Source organism: Cherax quadricarinatus, chromosome 56 (genome assembly GCF_038502225.1).
Source record: "Cherax quadricarinatus isolate ZL_2023a chromosome 56, ASM3850222v1, whole genome shotgun sequence".
Taxonomy (NCBI): Eukaryota; Metazoa; Arthropoda; class Malacostraca; order Decapoda; family Parastacidae; genus Cherax; species Cherax quadricarinatus.
This window is the reverse complement of record NC_091347.1, coordinates 20,444,380-20,458,529: the sequence shown is the minus strand read 5'-3', so window position 1 is coordinate 20,458,529 and position 14,150 is coordinate 20,444,380. Positions and strand designations below refer to the sequence as shown.

At 36.5% G+C, this 14,150-nt stretch overlaps 1 protein-coding gene across 3 annotated transcripts in view; it reads left to right on the top strand.

The window, feature by feature from the left end:
- The first annotated feature begins 3,999 nt into the window (after positions 1-3,999).
- LOC128700739 (CCR4-NOT transcription complex subunit 6-like) overlaps positions 4,000-14,150 on the top strand; it is a 348,534-nt gene continuing 338,383 nt past the window's right edge. The window contains exons 1-2 of one of the 3 annotated variants that reach the window (XM_053794126.2): positions 4,007-4,142; positions 13,312-13,425. The gene's annotated coding sequence lies outside the window, so the exon portion shown is untranslated. Of the gene's footprint in view, positions 4,143-13,311; positions 13,451-14,150 lie in introns of all 3 variants that reach the window. The other 2 variants (XM_053794123.2, XM_053794124.2) reach the window with 2 other exon arrangements.

The window sequence follows — 14,150 nt, the reverse complement described above, 5'->3', positions numbered from 1 at the left end:
CAAATCTATACACCTTTGGTGGAGCAGTTCACAACTAATGAATAAATTGGATATGCTGTTAGATGATGATTTGTCCCACTTCTCAGCTATGAATGCATATCACTCTTGAGAAGTCCTAATAGTTCTTATCTTTGCAACTGACATATGTCAAATTGCAAATTCTCTGCCATTCTCCTGTTAGTTCTGAGTACTGTACAACTGTGCAGTACTAATACAGTCTGCATGATCAGAACTGTGCAAACTCCAAAAGATGTTTTGTTAGAAGCAATGAAGTTAGTAATATCAAGGGAAGCCTTGACACAACTTAGTGAACCCAAATAGTCGTAAAAGTTGTCCATGGAACAACAGAGACAGCTGGTGTAGGATTGTACATGTGTATCTACTCTGACACCTATTTACCATTTAGTTTTAATCATTAGAATGGTGCTGTTAATCATAGGGAAGCAGACAAGCTGTGGCAGTTATTTAGTTGATGTTCTGAAAACAATGCTCACTCTGAGGTCCTCTTTCAGGGAGGTTTGCAGTCTTTGTCCCCCCATGTCTGTACTGTTTTCAGTTGTCTTTGCCTTTCTTTGCACTTGCTGGGGTTAAATTCAAATTGCCACTTTTCTGATCAGCTTGTCTAGATCAGTGTGTAGTATTTTCTGGTCTGCTCCTGCCCATTTTCTTATTAGTTTCATATCTGCAAATAGTCCCTATTTCAATTTCTTCTGTCATAACGTTTATGTACACAGTAACAGTACTGTTCCTAGTACTGACTTGTGGCATCCCACTCATTATACTTGCCCATTCTGACACCTCCCAGACAATAACTTATTGTTTCCTACCTGTTAAGTATTCCTTGATACAGTGTAGTACTTTCCCTTTTATTTTTGCCTGGTCCTCCAGATTTTGTCCAAATTGTTTATCTCTTGTGAGGTACTGTATTGAGTGCCTTCTTACAGTCCAGAAATGTGCAATCCACCCATCTGTCTCCTGTTATCTTATCCTAGACTTCTAGCAGATTTATGAGACCTGAGTTATCATCTCTTAAAACCATACTGGCATTTTTTTATGAACCTTCTCCAGGTGCTCAACTATTCTTCAGATTATCTTCATCATAACCTTACATAATATGCATGTCAGTGATACTGGCCTGTAGTTTAATGCTACCTGTCTGTCCCATTCCTTAAATATAAGGATTACATTTGTTGTTTTCACCTCTGGCAGATTCCCTGTTTCACCTAACTTGTTCAAAATTGCAGTTAGTACTCCATGTTGTTCTGCTCCTTCTCTCAGGACCCATTGAGAAATATTGTTGATCACATTGCCTTCAAGATATCTAACTTACTCGGTAGTTTCTTCACCACTTCTCCCATTTTGTGTATTGTGTCCAGTACTCGTTGATGCACTCTTCTTCCTTGGCTCTCTAGTAATGTTTCTGTTTCCACTGAGATTCCTCTAAGTCGTTTGTCAATTCCACATAGACTTTCTGGTCATTTCTATTTCCTTCCTTCTTCAGCCATATTACGTGGTCCTTCAGTGTTGTCTATTTTGATGTGGCTGTATAACAACTTTTGCTCAGATTTGGAGTTTGATGCTGTCATTCTCAGTTATCATCCAGCCTTTCTTCTTACCTATGGGTATTTGGATATGTATCTTCTGATTGCTTCCCTATTCTCCTGTTTTCTTTTCTTTCTATATTTCTTCCTCTCTTGTTGCATTTTTAGCTTTTGACTCTCTGAACCTTTAGGTAAACTATGGGCATACTTTTTCTTGCCTGTATTTAGCAACTAAGTTTATTTAGGCACAGGTACGCATAAGTACAATTCTTCTTTCAACAAACCGGCCATATCCCACCGAGGGAGGGTGGCCCAAAAAGAAAAACAAAAGTTTCTCTTTTTTAAATTCAGTAATTTATACAGAAGGGGTTACTAGCCCCTTGCTCCCGGCATTTTAGTCGCCTCTTACAACACGCATGGCTTACGGAGGAAGAATTCTGTTCCACTTCCCCATGGAGATAAGAGGAAATAAACAAGAACAAGAACTAGAAAGAAAATAGCAGAAAACCCAGAGGGGTGTGTGTATATATATGCTTGTAAATGTATGTGTAGTGTGACCTAAGTGTAAGTAGAAGTAGCAAGACGTACCTGAAATCTTGCATGTTTATGAGACAGAAAAAAGGATACCAGCAATCCTACCATCATGTAAAACAATTACAGGCTTTTGTTTTACACTCACTTGGCAGGATGGTAGTACCTCCCTGGGTGGTTGCTGTCTACCAACCTACTACCTAGAATAAGTACAATTCTTCTTTTGAACACACCGGCTGTATCCCACCGAGGCGGGGTGGCCCAAAAGGAAAAATGAAAGTTTCTCCTTTTACATTTAGTAATGTATACAGGAGAAGGGGTTACTAGCCCCTTGCTCCCGGCATTTTAGTCGCCTCTTACAACACGCATGGCTTACGGAGGAAGAATTCTGTTCCACTTCCCCATGGAGGTAAGAGGAAATAAACAAGAACAAGAACTAGAACGAAAATAGAAGAAAACCCAAAGGGGTGTGTATATATATGCTTGTACATGTATGTGTAGTGTGACCTAAGTGTAAGTAGAAGTAGCAAGATGTACCTGAAATCTTGTATGTGTATGAGACAGAAAAATGGATACCAGCAATCCTACCATCATGTAAGACAATTACAGGCTTTCGTTTTACACTCGCTTGGCAGGACGGTAGTACCTCCCTGGGAGGTTGCTGTCTACCAACCTACTACCTAGGATAAGTACAATTATCTTGAAGAATTGAGACACTTGTGCAACACATGGGAATCTTTATTGAAGAAACGTTTCGCCACACAGTGGCTTCATCAGTCCAATACAAAGTAGAAATGGGTAAGGAGAGGAGGAGTTCGAGGTAATCAGTCCCTCAACCTCCTCGAACTCCTCCTCTCCTTACCCATTTCTACTTTGTATTGGACTGATGAAGCCACTGTGTGGCGAAACGTTTCTTCAATAAAGATTCCCATGTGTTGCACAAGTGTCTCAATTCTTCAACTTGTCGGTTTTCAAAACCATTCACCACTACAATTATCTTAGTGTAAATTATCTATAATAAATCCCCAAAAAAGTCAGTAACTTGTTTCTGCTTCTGGGTATAAATTTTTCCTCTGTCTCCTGGCACTTTCTAGACAGCCTCCCATTCCCCAAGCGCTGTATGATTCCTATTGATTTAGTGCGTTTCCATAAATATAATCAAGCCTCGAAAAATGTGTTCCCCAACTTGACTGCAAGTTTCCTTGCCTAGCAATAACTTTATGTGAAGGATAAAGAAGAGTAGTAGAGGTCACAATGAAGGCTGGAGGTGTGTTGGTGGGTAAGAAGAGATGAAGAATATTAGTGAAGTGTATAATGCTTGGGAATGTTGGAAAAAAGAGAGATGGCAGGAGGTGTGTTGGTTGGCAAGGGGAGATGAAGAAGAGTAATGAAGTGTTGTGTAATGCTTGTGAATGTTGGAGGAGAAATGTAAGAGTGTAGTTGTTCATAATGAGGGTTGGAGGAGAGGTGTGTTAGAGGGTAAGAAGAGATGATGAAGAGTACTGGAGAAGTGTATAATGCTTGTGAATGTTGGAAAAAGGAGAGATGGCAGGAGGTGTGTTGGTTGGCAAGGGGAGATGAAGAAGAGGAGTGAAGTGTTAGTCGTGTAATGCTTGTGAATGTTGGAGAGGAGAAATGTAAGTGTAGTAGTTCATAATGAAGGCGGGAGGAGAGGTGTGTTAGAGGGCAAGAAGAGATGATGAAGAGTACTGGAGAAATGTATGTCTGTGAATGTTGGAGAGGAGAAATGTAAGTGTAGTAGTTCATAATGAAGGCGGGAGGAGAGGTGTGTTGGAGGGCAAGAAGAGATGATGAAGAGTACTGGAGAAGTGTATAACGCTTGTGAATGTTGTAAAATGAGAGGTATATTAAGAGTATAGTAGTTCATAATGAAGGCGGGAGGTGTGCGCACCAATATGGCGAGCTGACTGACCAATCAGAGGCTACCCTGGGCCAGCCTCCATGTTTGTTTGTTTCTCCAGTGTTTGAGAGAAGGACAGAGAAACTCGCTAGAAAGTTGGATATTTCAGCTTGAATTTTCAGTTGAAACTGACCCTATATTAAATGCAGGTAACTATAACCTCCATTAGTCGAAGCTCCTAAACCCTAAAGAGAGATTAATGTAAGGAAATAAGGTAAAACTGGCGAATGGCGATGCCAGACTGCTCGGCCATAACCTGGGAATGTTTACCAATGTTATATGATGATCAGCTGATTTGTCCCTTACCTTGTGTTGCTTCACCTGTCTTACCTGGCACACTCATCTCTCCCACCTCATACAACTTACACATACCCACTCAACGTAAAAATAAACGTTTTCCTTATTGGGTGTTACTTAGAGATACAAAATGAGAGGTAGACTACCACTGATGCTTTTGTGACAGTTATCGTAGTTTACAACACCCACTTTTAGTGCTGTTCTTCCAACTGTGCTTTTGACACCAATAATATTTAGTTTGAAGTAAAGCAAATGATTTTTTATGGGGATGAATTTATTATAAATTATAGTGTAATGAAGGGTCCCAGAAATAATAAAATACAGGAAGTTGCACTGACATCTGGTTTCTAGCTCGGATATTTACAGTTTTAAGGAGAAGAGCAAATGGTGTTATGAATATACATATTATGCAGAATATAAAACATGCCATGTATACCCATAAAGAAATAAAATGCAAGGTTTATTGAGGGCTTTTCCCTAGCTTATGGCAAGACTGAATCCACAGCCACTCCAGTTACTGGGCAGACCTATCACTACTTAACTTCATAAAGTGATTAATACACATCACTCCTCCAGTTACTCCTTGTGAGGTGTCCCGTAGCTTGATTGCTAGCACACTCAGCTCACACACTGAGGTCCTGGTTTGATCCCTGGTATGGGTGGACACATTAGGACATGTTTCCTTAAGACACCTGCTGTCCATGTTCACCTATCAGTAAAATAGGTACCTGGGTGTTAGTTGACTGGTGTGGGTTCCTTCCTGGGGACAAAATTAACCTAATTTGCCCAAAATGCTCTGCATAACCAGGGGCTTTCTGTATAGTAGTATGTCATTGATGTCAGCTAGGCCTGTATACCTTGTTCATGTATACCTTGTACATGTACTTGTAGAAATTATTGTGGGTTTAATGCTTTGTTATGATTATAATTATAAATCCTCCAGTTACTGTGAAGACCATCACTAATTAACTTCATAGACTGAGTAATATACACATCTTCCATAGCACAAAGATGCTAATACAATACTGTATATTCAGTAGCTTTTTGTAGAAATTTAAGTAAATAAAATACACTACATTGTCAGAACGTTAATAATTATATTGTACAGTAATATAATTTTCAGTACCGGTAACAGCTAAACATTATTGATCTTAACTTATAAGGGATAGCAAAATGTTGACATTAAATAAGGGTATTCTTATGTTTTATGGCACTATACTAATTTCTTTTAAGACTATTTAATATACAATGGCAATACATAAGGAAGATTTGTACGTATTTCAAGATAGTCAAACTAACTAATGAAATGGCAAGTTATGAATCTGAGATCTTGAAATATTAGAACACAGCAACTACATTTGTTCCTGTACTGATATTTCTTTTTCAGATTTAACAGAAATGCTGCTTTATTCATTTATTTTATTCACATTTATTACTTGAATTGTTGATTTTTTTCACAATGAAGGCTGCATTAGGATAGGTTCATTTAAATCTTTTGAGGCTAAAATGAGCAGGCTTGTGTGTGTTGAGGTATCATGTATGGTATGTCTTATGGTTCTTGAAGTGTTAGTAAGAATCATTTAAAACTAATAACCTTGGGATATATATAAATTTGATTAATGTCTATTACTATCATGTATTGTTACTAGTTATTATGTACTTTGTTATCCTGGTCATGTTAAATGTTATGTTGCTAGTTATTGCGTGTTTAGTTTCTTGACCCTGTTAATTGTGATGTGCTTTATGATATGGTTGTTAGGTAATATCCTTGCTACACGCTGTTGTGTGTGATCTACCTTGATTATGTGCTGGGGTCTTTTTGGACATCAAATTACATTCTTAGTTAACTGGAGTTTTGGTGTACTAATAAGCATTGTCATATGTTATCTAATGTTACTACATTGTTATACTATATTATGTTCTGTGTATTAATAGGTGGTGTCATGTATTATACAATACCTGCATTTTTATGTATAGTAGTAAGTTTGTTATGTGTACAGTAGCTATGGGATTTTGTAAGCATTCATGCTATTCTATATTATTTTATACTATGTATCATGTTTTTTGTACTTATGGTAATGTGTGTTTTTGTCATTATTTTATGATATATATCTTATTGTTAGTGATTTTGAATGTTGTATTCAAATTTGTAAAATGGTTTTAAGTGTTCCAGTGTAACATATGTTATCTGGTGTTATATACACTGATGTTTAAAGTATCACTGTTGTGTTTTTTCACCAAGCAGCACTATCTTATTTATATTTTTGTTGTTAATTATTTTACTTTTGTGTGGCCTTTTAATTTATTATTTTAAGTATTGTATAGTAACATGGAATATATTATGGTTGTCTCTGTGGTGCCAATTTTGTCATATATATATATATTTTTTTTTTTTTCTTTTAGAATTTTCCAGTTGTTTTGGCACACAACTAATTTGAGATCCTATTTCAGCAGTCTACCACTCTTATTTATTAAGACATATTTTGTAGTAACATTTCAGCACTGCACTTACCATCTCTTATTTCTCCTTTTGTGTGTGCAAAAAAATACAACGGAACCACAGTTTGTCTTTAATTTGTTCCAGAGAGTCTGACGAAAACTGAATGTGACGAAAAGTGAAGCAATATTTCCCATAAGAAATAATGTAAATCCAATTAATCCATCCCAGACACCCAAAAATATTAACAAAAAATACATTTTATAGAGAATAACTAATAGTTTTACATACAGAAAACGATGAGAAATAAATATAAAGCGCTACTGAAATGGATAAATGAACATTTAAATCACTTTACCTTATTAAAGACTTGTTGGCGTATGGAAGACAGTGAGGAGGGGAAAGGGAAGAGAGGTTATCTCTACCACCATCACTACCACCCTGTACCACCATCACTACCACTCTCTACCACTACTACCCTCTTCCACCGTCACTACCACCCTCTGCCACCATTGAATTCTATCGTGTTTCTCGCCTTCTTCATCAAAGGGCTGGCCACTGGGAACTTTCTTTAGCTCCATGGTGGGTTATTTAGCAGTCACACTCAATAAACAAGCACAGAAAACAATAGATTATTAGGAAATGTTTTGTATGAATGCACAGGGTAATGTTCACTCAATGAGAAACAAAGCCAGACTGACTCAGATGCACGCGTGGGATGCTTTGTGTGGGTGTGGGCAGACGGACATGTTTGGTACAGCAGACGAAAATCGACGTGAAGAATGAAAAGTGGGACAGTATTTTGACGAAAAAATTGTCAGACACCGAATTCAACGAAAACCAGGGCAAACAAAAACTGAGGTTCCACTGTAATATACATTACTATCTTTGCCTCGATTGTCTGATAATAGCAGATAGGCCTCCATCCATATAGTAGGAGATAGCCCTCTGTTGATAGCCTCAGTACAGACTATAAACCTGTCTGCTATCAGCCTTTTTCATATGATGTTAATTGGTGTTTTGCAAGATTCTGTTTTGTTTCCTACTTTTTTCATTAATGATTTGCTCATGTGCATACGACTGAACTCTTCTTCATACTTCTGTTGCTGCTCATTCACCATCACACTTTGTAGTCAATTTATCTTTGTCTGGTTTTAATTTCATCTGTGGGGAACTTACTAGTACTCAAGTTCAGCTTTACAGAAATAAAATTGTGCCTATTAACTTTTTAACTGTGAGAGAATATGCATTTTTTAACTCCTGGCTATTTCAGAGTTAAGTGGAGAAACCTTATATGTTTTCTCCATTTGATTTACAGCTCCATCTCATCTTGTTGTCATTCATATATTTGCTCTTAAATTACACTTTGGATATGATTAGTTTTTGTCCCAGAATTGCACAAAAAAATAAAATGGAGAGGGTTCAGAGGAGGTAAGAAAGCTTGTACCACATTAAGAAAAAAGGCTCAAAGCACTTAATCTGTTTTCCCTTAGGAGATTTTCTTCAAACCTTTAAGATTATAACAAAAATTTGACACTTAAACATGCCAAACTACTTGAAGTGTTGGGTCATTAATGCTAAACAATGGCATGAAACTTTGAGGCAAGAGAGGGCAACACAAATATGGGTAAATGATTTTTTGCAGTTATAGATCTCTGGAATAGACTAACCATTGAAGTTGTGAGTATGAAAACAATACAGTCATTTAAGAATTGGCTGAAAAAGCACTTTCCAGATACTGTATATGATTCAGCCAGATACTGTGCAGGGGCTGGCTAAGGTCAGTGGAACCCTGGCATTAATTCAGGAATTACTTAAGGATAACCAGTTGACCATGGATTACCTAGAGCATAGTACTGGAGGAAGCATAAGTAGTAGTAGTGGTAATAGCAGTGGCGGTAGTTAATAGTGACTTTGCACATAAACCCTGCCATGAACATGTTCAATACTCTTCTCTCTGGGTCTAGGGAGGACCAGTAAGAACTGTTCACACTATTTCACTCTGTATTAGCTGCCTGCACCTGAGCTCCATGAGCAGATGCTTTCATGCTGTGCTAGTAGGCCTCTCACAGTTGATCTTGGTGCTGACTAGTCAGTAAACACCCATGAAAGAAAACTTTAAGAGGGAATAGGACTTATTTGGGCCACATATCTCTTGTGCAAAAATGTGTTTTTTTATACTGTACTTCAAAACCTGTATTATACAGTGGTGACCTAGTTACCTATCTGGAATGGGGACAATTATATAATGGAAGTGGGAGTCAAATATCCCAAGTCACATGAACCAAAACTTCTGATTATTGGAAGGGTAATTTTGATTGAAGTGCTTCAAGCTTAGTGACCCAAGTGGATTGCAGATCTTGTTTTGAAAGCCCTGATTACAGTCCTGCATAGTAGATGCTAACTTATTTTAAGAAAATTTCTTAGACTGAGCTCATGACTTACAATGGAATCATAATTTCCAGTGGAATTGTAATTCCCAAGGACTAGGCAGGATGAAGATTTTGACTTGTTTTTTTTAGTCCTGGTCATCCTAGGTGGGTTTCCTGGAGGTTAGTGTGAAAGTCTCTAGGGCTCAGTGTATTATTCCCAGGTGGCTCACAAAGGATTTGGGAGATCCACTTGAAGTCTTGTTACTGTAAAAGACAATTTTTGTCGTGCTAAATTCCATCATAAAATGAATGTCTGGAAGTTAATCAGAAGTCTGATGTTGGGCACATACCTCAAAGGGGTGCTCCAAGTCCAAAGAATTTGTGTGTAGGCATGCCTCCTAAGTTAAATCAGTGTGAAAGGAGATAAGTAGGTTTTATGACTACCAGCAAACAGGGTGTGGAATTGCCAGGAAGTTTCCTTATTCTTTTCATATACATGTATATTACAGTTTTATAGATACTAAGAGTGGAATTCATCCATTAAGCATATGTACATTTAGCCTAAGATAACCCAATACATATTTCCATGTTTCCATAAGTAATACAGTTGTAATATGATAAGATTTCCTTGTAAATACATATATGCTTTACAGTGGTCTGAAAGACACACAGGTGTTATGGACACAGACTACAATGTTTACATAACCCAGGTTATTCCCTTGAACCCAAATACGTATACTACACAAACCAATAATCTTGGATAACTCGATATTGTCAAATAATGTGACTTATTTCCATATTCTGAGGTGTATTACACCTGAAGCAATTGTAATATCACATGTATTTATTGTATATAGTGCTGAAAGACCACAGCAGTAAAAAAGAAATAGTAATTAAACAATTATTTTCTTTAATTTATGCTGTAAATTCTCTGTGGATCAATATTGGGCAATGCATTATGCCATGTTGATGGACTAAAATACCTTGAAACACTTCTTGATACCATAAGAAAGTAATGTACATAGTGTTAAACATTAAAAAACTGAAAAACAATTATTATTTGACTTCAAAGACTTGTAAAACTTTAATATTACTGGCACATATATGCCACTGTTGCCGAGTGATCATTTTTTTGCAACTTCAACATACCATACAGGTAAGTTTATATCAGATTCCACTTACAATATTTTGGTCTTATCCAATTCATAAAAATACACTCTTTCCATCTGTTAGAAAAATAATTTTTGTATTTTTCAAAATCTTGCCCCAGATGCAGGAATTTTTATTTCTGGGTGTGCCACAGTTGAGGGGTTAAATATTAGCACAATGTGTGTCGTCTTCTATTTGTTTGCCAATTTACTCTTTAATGAAATACTTAAAATTTTCTTTATTACCCTTCTCTCTCCCAGGTTCTGTACACTGTATTATCTTAGAGTAAAGTCTTGGTATCCACCATTCAAGTCCCTGGTAATGTTTTGTGATGTACTACAGAATCCTGACTTAGCTTGAACGTAGAATTCTTGGTTTGTCTTTAATTCCTTTAACTTTATTTGTTGTCAGTTGCTCTTGGAGCAGCAGCAGCAATCTGTTGTTTCCCCTAACCTACTCTCTGAAGGTACCACCTTTAAAGCATTTTGTCAGTGGTTCTTTATTCATAGTTGATCTGTTCCACCAGCTTTAATTACCATATTCTCATACAGCTTCACCTTCTCTCCTAATTGACTTAAATACAGTGGAACCTTGGTTTTCGTTTGCCCTGGTTTTCGTCAAATTCGGTTTTCGACGACTTTTTTCGTCAAAATTTTGTCCCAATTTTCTTTGAGTTGATAGTGGTCCACCGTACTGAGCGTGTCCGCCTATGCCCACACAAAGCATCCCACGCTTTCCGAGTCAGTCTGGCTTAGTTTCTCGTCGGTAGAGGGTGGTAGTGATGGTGGTAGAGGGTGGTAGTGATGGTGGTAGAGGGTGATAGTGATGGTGGTAGAGGGTGGTAGTGATAGTGGTAGAGGGTGGTAGTGATGGTGGTAGAGGGTGGTAGTGATGGTGGTAGAGGGTGGTAGTGATAGTGGTAGAGAGTGGTAGTTATGGTGGTAGAGGGTGGTAGTGATGGTGGGAGAGGGTGGTAGTGATAGTGGTAGAGAGTGGTAGTGATGGTGGTATAGATAACCTCTCCTCCCTCCCTCCTCCTCGCCGTCTTCCATACACCAACAAGAGTCTTCAATAAAGGTAAAAGTGATATTAAATGTTCATCTATCCATTTCATTAATCCTTTATATTTATTTCTCATTGTTTTCTGTATGTAAAATTATAGTTATTTTCTATAAATGTATTTTTTATTAATACTTTTGGGTATCTGGAATGGATTAATTGGATTTACATTATTTCTTGTGGGAAATATTCCTTCAGTTTTTGTCGAATTCGGTTTTCGTCAGACTTTCTGGAACGAATTAACGACGAAAACCAAGGTTCTATTGTATGTAGCTTCTCCTTCACTCTTGTTCTCCCTTATGCTCTCTTGTGTTCTCTCTCTCTCTGTTTCTCTTCTCTTTCTCCTTATCTCTCTCTGTTTCTTTCTCTTTTTCCTCTGATGTTCTCTTTCTCTTTTTTTACACAGGGTTTTGCAAGGTTAGGTTAAAGTTTCTCTCCCTTTCCCCCTCCCTCTTCTCTTCCCTTTCCCCTTCCCCTTCCCCTTCCCCCTCTGCTGTACAATTCTAATTGACACTTAAGTGTTTAGGGTTTTTGTGAATATTATTATTATTGCTAAACCTATTTTTATATCATGTTCTCTAGTTTTATATACAGTAAACCTTCAATTTAACAGATTAATGGGAGAAGGGGAAAGTGGGTGGCTGATAATGGTGATTGTGATGGATACAAAAGAGATGAGATTGCTTTGCCATGTTCATATCAATATCAAGCAATTCTGTATCCACGAGACTTTACCCGTTCTTACCAAATTGGATGACTCCTTGTATTTTGTCTTGTATTTTCAAAATCCATTAAAATGAGGGATTACTGTTATTTTGACTTTGCATCTTGAGTTTTCTATGTTCACCCATTCTTTAATGCTTGCATCATTGACAACATGTTAAAATGTGCATATGAGATTGATTTGAAGTGAGTAAAATTTTATGTGGGTTTCATTTTTGTAGAAAGTAATTGACTGTAGGGAAGTAGGAAATTAGTTTTGATTAGTAAAAAATTATTAAGATGTTCTCTGAAGCGTAAAATGTTGTCTGAACATCTTGCAGGTTTGTGAAGCTGACTGTAATACCTTGAGCATTCAGTGGGGTCCCAGCTTTGAATTCTAAAGTTACCAAAATACGAACTTAAAAATGAGGTCTATAAAAAATAACATTTAAAAATTAATATTTTTTAATTCCAATTCACAGCTACAAACATGTCTGAAACACAGTGATCTTTCTGCTAATGTTTTCTGTGGGAAATTAGGTCCCAAGCTAAAAACATCTCATTCATAATTGGAGTACCAGGAATACAATGTATTCATATATTGGAAATCTCGCTGTATTTTACAGTTTTTAATTTTTTCAGGGAGGTGGTATCTTTAGGGCAACTATAAATTGTTAGCCAGCCTTTAATGGGGCTTGATTATACTATATATATATAAGGCATTAAGTGGCAGAAAAAAATAAGTGCTAAGTGCAAGCAATGTAGAAAAATGCAGGCATGAGAAAGATCAGAACTATGAAGCTTGAGGGACCATACTTGTTATTGTTCTATGAGCCTAACTTACAGATGCAGAAGACAATATATCTACAAACTCCCAAAACAGACAAAACATTAAAGAATTAATTCATTCACTTACCAAATTTTGTCCATGGTAATTCTTATTCTTTTCTGCTGCACAGTGCCCCATATATTTTTGCACAATTTTTTGTAGCAAAAGTATATGTATAGCATTATGGAATTGGCAACCTTCAGCAGATCAGGGATTACATTCATTTAAATGTTCAGTACATACATTACAATCAAGTACTTTAAATGGCTTACAGATAATGATGAAAGAATTCCCAGTGTTCATTTAGTGATCATCTCCTTAGTTCACTTAAAAGGTCACAGTCTTTTATATATTTTTTTTAAGTTTTTTGTGCTGAATGATCTTGGATCTTCATGTGTGTGGCAGTGTATTTTTTAAGTCTTAGATTTATATTTCTTTTCATTAAATACTACAAATTCCCCTGCCATCTACAGCTGGTTCTGCCACCATATCTACTCTCTCACAATGAGTATGGGGCTTTCTCAACAGCGATATAAAGCAAGTACTTAATTTACAAAGGATTGTCTTCTCACCTTCTGCACCAAGAAGTACGATAATTTTAATGTATCTAAGGTGTGCATTTCCATTTGGGTAAATTGTTTACTTTTTATTACACATTAACTAATTTTAGTATTTCTAAGACAAGAGTTGTTTTATTCAGGAAGTGAAATTTTGTTTGTGTAATGACACTAAACTGTTCTTCACCAGTTAATTCAAAATACCTGACAATTTTCAGCTTGGAAGAGATGCTGTGAAAAATATAATTAATAAATGACTTATTTATGTTCACTTACTAGAATCCATTTATTGGGAGTTAACAGATTATTTGAAGAAATTTAACAAAAATAATTACAGTATTGGCTTTTGTTTTGGATGTTTTGAGTTTTGTTGCTCTGGCAATGTGAATAAGAAGCTGCTTAATTAAAGGAATAATTTGCTGACACCAGAAATGATCAGCTTGTAATAGTATATCAGTTCAATCCCAGTTAATGAACTGAAAAATGTGGCTAATATTTAAGACTTTAAAGTTGCATGTGATTTTTTGGAAATACAATACAGTATCAAATACACATGCATACTTATATATATACAAACATACATTTATATACATACACACTTACATTTTTATATATTAATACATATATATTTTTTTTTCAAAACGTCTGCTGTCACCCACTGAGGTAGGGTGTCCCAAAAAATAAAGAAACATTTTCACCATCATTCAACACTTTACCTTCATTCACACATAATCACTGTCTTTGTAGAGGCACCC